Source organism: Schistocerca gregaria, unplaced genomic scaffold (genome assembly GCF_023897955.1).
Source record: "Schistocerca gregaria isolate iqSchGreg1 unplaced genomic scaffold, iqSchGreg1.2 ptg001054l, whole genome shotgun sequence".
Classification (NCBI taxonomy): Eukaryota; Metazoa; Arthropoda; class Insecta; order Orthoptera; family Acrididae; genus Schistocerca; species Schistocerca gregaria.
In genome coordinates this window covers 45,001-52,500 of record NW_026062400.1, presented here as the reverse complement: position 1 = coordinate 52,500, position 7,500 = coordinate 45,001, and the positions used below count along the sequence as shown (strand labels likewise).

The following is a 7,500-nucleotide window of genomic DNA, read 5'->3' as shown; positions in this document are numbered from 1 at the left end:
CAACAACATCCATTTTATCCTCGCTGCCACAGGACACTATCCAAAGAACGACAAGAGGAACGTCACGTCCACTAATAAGACAGAATGTCTCACACCACCCGCAAACAACGCAGCTCAAATCAGCCAGCAACACCCACAGTGGTCCACCCAGTATCAACACAGGACGCAACGCCACGCCACAACACAAAAGGTACAAGTAATAAAATACCCTTTGGCCACACTCCTTATAAAGGCATCGAACCAACCCACCACCTGACACCAGCCAAACGTACATCCTGATTTGACACATCTCTGGCAACCTAACCCACGTTGGCCCTTAACCTAACCCACGTTGGCCCTTAACCTAACCCACGTTGGCCCTTAACCTAACCCACGTTGGCCCTTAACCTAACCCACGTTGGCCCTTAACCTAACCCACGTTGGCCCTTAACCTAACCCACGTTGGCCCTTAACCTAACCCACGTTGGCCCTTAACCTAACCCACGTTGGCCCTTAACCTAACCCACGTTGGCCCTTAACCTAACCCACGTTGGCCCTTAACCTAACCCACGTTGGCCCTTAACCTAACCCACGTTGGCCCTTAACCTAACCCACGTTGGCCCTTAACCTAACCCACGTTGGCCCTTAACCTAACCCACGTTGGCCCTTAACCTAACCCACGTTGGCCCTTAACCTAACCCACGTTGGCCCTTAACCTAACCCACGTTGGCCCCTTAACCTAACCCACGTTGGCCCCTTAACCTAAGTTACGCTGCACCTTAACCTAAGTTACGCTGCACCTTAACCCAAGTTACGCTGCACCTTAACCCAAGTTACGCTGCACCTTAACCCAAGTTACGCTGCACCTTAACCCAAGTTACGCTGCACCTTAACCCAAGTTACGCTGCACCTTAACCCAAGTTACGCTGCACCTTAACCCAAGTTACGCTGCACCTTAACCCAAGTTACGCTGCACCTTAACCCAAGTTACGCTGCACCTTAACCCAAGTTACGCTGCACCTTAACCCAAGTTACGCTGCACCTTAACCCAAGTTACGCTGCACCTTAACCCAAGTTACGCTGCACCTTAACCCAAGTTACGCTGCACCTTAACCCAAGTTACGCTGCACCTTAACCCAAGTTACGCTGCACCTTAACCCAAGTTACGCTGCACCTTAACCCAAGTTACGCTGCACCTTAACCCAAGTTACGCTGCACCTTAACCCAAGTTACGCTGCACCTTAACCCAAGTTACGCTGCACCTTAACCCAAGTTACGCTGCACCTTAACCCAAGTTACGCTGCACCTTAACCCAAGTTACGCTGCACCTTAACCCAAGTTACGCTGCACCTTAACCCAAGTTACGCTGCACCTTAACCCAAGTTACGCTGCACCTTAACCTAACTTACGCTGCACCTTAACCTAACTTACGCTGCACCTTAACCTAAGTTACGCTGCACCTTAACCTAACTTACGCTGCACCTTAACCTAAGTTACGCTGCACCTTAACCTAAGTTACGCTGCACCTTAACCTAAGTTACGCTGCACCTTAACCTAACTTACGCTGCACCTTAACCTAACTTACGCTGCACCTTAACCTAACTTACACTGCACCTTAACTGTCACATGTAACGTCACAGGAATGTAGCTTTGCCTAACAGCAACCCTCTGAACATAGTTCACTGCTTGGATCCTCTGGTGTCATGTGTATTTCTTGATGCCATGGTGCGTACCCTCACATAAAGGTCTTTCGAGTGTTGCGTACTTTCTACACAGTCCCGCTAACCACTGGAAGGGTGTACCGCTACAGAACGAATATCGCCCTCCCCTCCTGCCCTTCCAAGCTGGTCGGTCAGGCGTTTGTTTGTGAAATGAGCCTTGCAGCTGTTCAGTTGCATTCGGTTGTCGATGCAGTCAGTGTACGTTGTGGTACGGCCTGTGTGGACTGTCCGCTGATGTACGCGTAACCCACACTGATCATCCGTCGTTACGTACTGAGTGACATAATGTGGCACATGCTTGACCGTACACCGGCTGCGCCCTACAATGGCGAATCATAAGGGCCATATGTTGTGCACGATGCTACTTGTCTCGTCTCCCCATTACAGCGAGATTGCACTGTTGTACGCCGTACAGACATGTGGTAGGTAGGTACGGACGAAAGTATTGCATGTTGGCCCCCCCCCCCCCCCTCCTCCCTCTGCCGGGAATCAGCGTGAGCCGTCTGTTGATGTAGCGACGAGGGTTTTCCTATTTAATCGTATTGCCCCACACAACATGATAGCACGGTGGACCGCGTTCCACATCTGCGACATGCTACAGAGGCCGGTTGACAGTCGACCGCGCAAGGGACATTGCACACGTGCGCGGACCATCTTCCACGTGTTCTCTCGTGTACATGCCGCAGTGTGTATGTGGGCTGATGTAGCGTGTCGTGACACATAACATGCAGGCATGCCAGAATCGTAGATTTCGCAAATGTAGATTGACGTATACGTTTGCTGCCAAAGATCCGCAAATGAACTGGAAATCAGTTGTTGAGCGGTTGTTCGCGCTGCAGGTGCATCGGTGATAGCGACGATCGGTACATCTATGAACCGGTTGTTTCGGCGGTACCCGCCATGCCCCCGAACCTGAGTTGGCCATGTGGGTATGAAGCGATACGAGGCTGTGGCTTGGCGGGACAGTCCCCGGCCGGTGAGGGGGGGCCGCCCGGCGTGCTGGCCGCGCGCTGCGTGAGCGCACGCACTACAGCCGGCTGGTGGGGGGCGCCCAGTGGCAGGAGCGCCGGCCGACGGGCCCGGCTGGCGTCCCAGCTATGCGCCGGCGCACCCTGCGCGCGGCGCCAGGCGGCCAAAGTGGGTTCTGCCGAGCCCGGTGCGAAGCGCGGTGGACATCTGCAGTGTGCTGGTCCGATTGCGGACTGTGTGCGTTGAGGATGCGCCGCCGCCCGGCACTCGGCGTCGCGACGCCGTCTGCTGCTCGGTCGCCCCCAGCGGTTCTCGCAGGTGGTTTGTATCGCAGCTCTGCGGACGTGTTGGCGCGTGCGCTGTGCTGGGAGAGTTCGCTTCTGCACCCAAGTGGGGCTTTGCCCTTCTGTGGCGCTGGCGTTGGAGCTGCCGGTCACCGTAGGTGGCGCGTGTTGTTTCCCGCCGGCAATGCCACGACAGCACGCTCCCGGGCCTCTGTCGGCAGCGGCAAGCTCAGTTGGGAGCACGGGTGTTCGCACTGAAAGCGTCTACTCGCCCATCTCCGGGCGATTGCGCCTCTCTCGAACCCGACCAAGTACTTAGGACGGCGCTGCGCGCCGCCGGGACCTGAGAGGGTTTCGAGGTGTATCGTGCAGGGGAGCTCAGCCTCCTCCTGTTTGCAGAATAATTGAGCGGACGCTTGCGTGTTCGCGCGGGCCCTCGGGACACACTCCCGGGCGGCCGGCTGCTCAGCTCTCGTTGACGCAGCTCCCTGGTTGATCCTGCCAGTAGTCATATGCTTGTCTCAAAGATTAAGCCATGCATGTCTCAGTACAAGCCGCATTAAGGTGAAACCGCGAATGGCTCATTAAATCAGTTATGGTTCCTTAGATCGTACCCACGTTACTTGGATAACTGTGGTAATTCTAGAGCTAATACATGCAAACAGAGTCCCGACCAGAGATGGAAGGGACGCTTTTATTAGATCAAAACCAATCGGATTGGCTCGTCTGGTCCGTTTGCCTTGGTGACTCTGAATAACTTTGGGCTGATCGCACGGTCCTCGTACCGGCGACGCATCTTTCAAATGTCTGCCTTATCAACTGTCGATGGTAGGTTCTGCGCCTACCATGGTTGTAACGGGTAACGGGGAATCAGGGTTCGATTCCGGAGAGGGAGCCTGAGAAACGGCTACCACATCCAAGGAAGGCAGCAGGCGCGCAAATTACCCACTCCCGGCACGGGGAGGTAGTGACGAAAAATAACGATACGGGACTCATCCGAGGCCCCGTAATCGGAATGAGTACACTTTAAATCCTTTAACGAGTATCTATTGGAGGGCAAGTCTGGTGCCAGCAGCCGCGGTAATTCCAGCTCCAATAGCGTATATTAAAGTTGTTGCGGTTAAAAAGCTCGTAGTTGGATTTGTGTCCCACGCTGTTGGTTCACCGCCCGTCGGTGTTTAACTGGCATGTATCGTGGGACGTCCTGCCGGTGGGGCGAGCCGAAGGCGTGCTTGCGCGTCCCGAGGCGGACCCCGTTGAAATCCTACCAGGGTGCTCTTAGTTGAGTGTCTCGGTGGGCCGGCACGTTTACTTTGAACAAATTAGAGTGCTTAAAGCAGGCAAGCCCGCCTGAATACTGTGTGCATGGAATAATGGAATAGGACCTCGGTTCTATTTTGTTGGTTTTCGGAACCCGAGGTAATGATTAATAGGGACAGGCGGGGGCATTCGTATTGCGACGTTAGAGGTGAAATTCTTGGATCGTCGCAAGACGAACAGAAGCGAAAGCATTTGCCAAGTATGTTTTCATTAATCAAGAACGGAAGTTAGAGGTTCGAAGGCGATCAGATACCGCCCTAGTTCTAACCATAAACGATGCCAGCCAGCGATCCGCCGCAGTTCCTCCGATGACTCGGCGGGCAGCCTCCGGGAAACCAAAGCTTTTGGGTTCCGGGGGAAGTATGGTTGCAAAGCTGAAACTTAAAGGAATTGACGGAAGGGCACCACCAGGAGTGGAGCCTGCGGCTTAATTTGACTCAACACGGGAAACCTCACCAGGCCCGGACACCGGAAGGATTGACAGATTGATAGCTCTTTCTTGATTCGGTGGGTGGTGGTGCATGGCCGTTCTTAGTTGGTGGAGCGATTTGTCTGGTTAATTCCGATAACGAACGAGACTCTAGCCTGCTAACTAGTCGCGTGACATCCTTCGTGCTGTCAGCGATTACTTTTCTTCTTAGAGGGACAGGCGGCTTCTAGCCGCACGAGATTGAGCAATAACAGGTCTGTGATGCCCTTAGATGTTCTGGGCCGCACGCGCGCTACACTGAAGGAATCAGCGTGTCTTCCTAGGCCGAAAGGTCGGGGTAACCCGCTGAACCTCCTTCGTGCTAGGGATTGGGGCTTGCAATTGTTCCCCATGAACGAGGAATTCCCAGTAAGCGCGAGTCATAAGCTCGCGTTGATTACGTCCCTGCCCTTTGTACACACCGCCCGTCGCTACTACCGATTGAATGATTTAGTGAGGTCTTCGGACTGGTACGCGGCATCGACTCTGTCGTTGCCGATGCTACCGGAAAGATGACCAAACTTGATCATTTAGAGGAAGTAAAAGTCGTAACAAGGTTTCCGTAGGTGAACCTGCGGAAGGATCATTACCGACTAGACTGCATGTCTTTCGATGTGCGTGTCGTGTCGCGCAACACGCTACCTGTACGGCAGTAGCCGTGCGCCGCGTGCGGAACCACGCGTGCCTCTCAAAACTAGCGCAAGTGTTGTTGTGTGGTACGAGCGCTGAAGCTCTGGAGCGGCTGGCCTGCGGCACCTGGCGCCTGGCGCCGGTTTTGAATGACTTTCGCCCGAGTGCCTGTCCGCTCCGGTGTGGAGCCGTACGACGCCCATCGGCCGTCAGGCCGTTGGACACAAAGTAATGGAACAGGGGCCGTCAAACGCCTCAGTCCCGCCTCTGCAACTGTCTTGAAAGAGACGGTGGAGAACTGAAAAGATAAAGATCACCCAGGACGGTGGATCACTCGGCTCGTGGGTCGATGAAGAACGCAGCAAATTGCGCGTCGACATGTGAACTGCAGGACACATGAACATCGACGTTTCGAACGCACATTGCGGTCCATGGATTCCGTTCCCGGGCCACGTCTGGCTGAGGGTCGGCTACGTATACTGAAGCGCGCGGCGTCGTATACTGAAGCGCGCGGCGTTTGTCCCGCTTCGGGCGCCTGGGAGTGTCGTGGTCGCCTGTGTGGCCGGCCGCGTCTCCTTAAACGTGCGATGCGCGCCCGTCGCCTGGCGGTTCGCATACCGGTGCTTTCTCGGTAGCGTGCACAGCCGGCTGGCGGTGTGGCGTGCGACACCTCGTACAACGACCTCAGAGCAGGCGAGACTACCCGCTGAATTTAAGCATATTACTAAGCGGAGGAAAAGAAACTAACAAGGATTCCCCCAGTAGCGGCGAGCGAACAGGGAAGAGTCCAGCACCGAACCCCGCAGGCTGCCGCCTGTCGTGGCATGTGGTGTTCGGGAGGGTCCACTACCCCGACGCCTCGCGCCGAGCCCAAGTCCAACTTGAATGAGGCCACGGCCCGTAGAGGGTGCCAGGCCCGTAGCGGCCGGTGCGAGCGTCGGCGGGACCTCTCCTTCGAGTCGGGTTGCTTGAGAGTGCAGCTCCAAGTGGGTGGTAAACTCCATCTGAGACTAAATATGACCACGAGACCGATAGCGAACAAGTACCGTGAGGGAAAGTTGAAAAGAACTTTGAAGAGAGAGTTCAAAAGTACGTGAAACCGTTCTGGGGTAAACGTGAGAAGTCCGAAAGGTCGAACGGGTGAGATTCACGCCCATCCGGCCACTGGCCCCCGCCCTCGGCAGATGGGGCCGGCCGCCCGCGCGGAGCAATCCGCGGCGGGGTCGTGTCCGGTTGCCTTTCCACTCGCCGCGGGGTGGGGCCGTTCCGGTGTGCGGTGGGCCGCACTTCTCCCCTAGTAGGACGTCGCGACCCGCTGGGTGCCGGCCTACGGCCCGGGTGCGCAGCCTGTCCTTCCGCGGGCCTCGGTTCGCGTCTGTTGGGCAGAGCCCCGGTGTCCTGGCTGGCTGCTCGGCGGTATATCTGGAGGAGTCGATTCGCCCCTTTGGGCGCTCGGGCTCCCGGCAAGCGCGCGCGGTTCTTCCCGGATGACGGACCTACCTGGCCCGGCCCCGGACCCGCGCCGCTGTTGGCTCGGGATGCTCTCGGGCGGAATAATCGCTCCCGTCAGCGGCGCTTCAGCTTTGGACAATTTCACGACCCGTCTTGAAACACGGACCAAGGGAGTCTAACATGTGCGCGAGTCATTGGGCTGTACGAAACCTAAAGGCGTAATGAAAGTGAAGGTCTCGCCTTGCGCGGGCCGAGGGAGGATGGGGCTTCCCCGCCCTTCACGGGGCGGCGGCCTCCGCACTCCCGGGGCGTCTCGTCCTCATTGCGAGGTGAGGCGCACCTAGAGCGTACACGTTGGGACCCGAAAGATGGTGAACTATGCCTGGCCAGGACGAAGTCAGGGGAAACCCTGATGGAGGTCCGTAGCGATTCTGACGTGCAAATCGATCGTCGGAGCTGGGTATAGGGGCGAAAGACTAATCGAACCATCTAGTAGCTGGTTCCCTCCGAAGTTTCCCTCAGGATAGCTGGTGCTCGTACGAGTCTCATCCGGTAAAGCGAATGATTAGAGGCCTTGGGGCCGAAACGACCTCAACCTATTCTCAAACTTTAAATGGGTGAGATCTCCGGCTTGCTTGATATGCTGAAGCCGCGAGCAAACGACTCGGATCGGAGT

At 56.1% G+C, this 7,500-nt stretch overlaps 3 non-coding genes across 3 annotated transcripts in view; all 3 read left to right on the top strand.

Moving 5' to 3' along the window:
- The first annotated feature begins 3,438 nt into the window (after nt 1-3,438).
- Nucleotides 3,439-5,331, top strand: LOC126327559 (small subunit ribosomal RNA). Its single transcript, XR_007561365.1, has one exon. It is a non-coding gene; the product is annotated as a small subunit ribosomal RNA (ribosomal RNA).
- A 355-nt stretch (nt 5,332-5,686) lies between these two features.
- Nucleotides 5,687-5,841, top strand: LOC126327572 (5.8S ribosomal RNA). Its single transcript, XR_007561378.1, has one exon. It is a non-coding gene; the product is annotated as a 5.8S ribosomal RNA (ribosomal RNA).
- A 210-nt stretch (nt 5,842-6,051) lies between these two features.
- Nucleotides 6,052-7,500, top strand: part of LOC126327569 (large subunit ribosomal RNA) — a 4,223-nt gene continuing 2,774 nt past the window's right edge. The window contains exon 1 of the ribosomal RNA XR_007561375.1: nt 6,052-7,500. This exon is cut by the window's right edge and continues 2,774 nt beyond it. This is a non-coding gene — a ribosomal RNA (large subunit ribosomal RNA).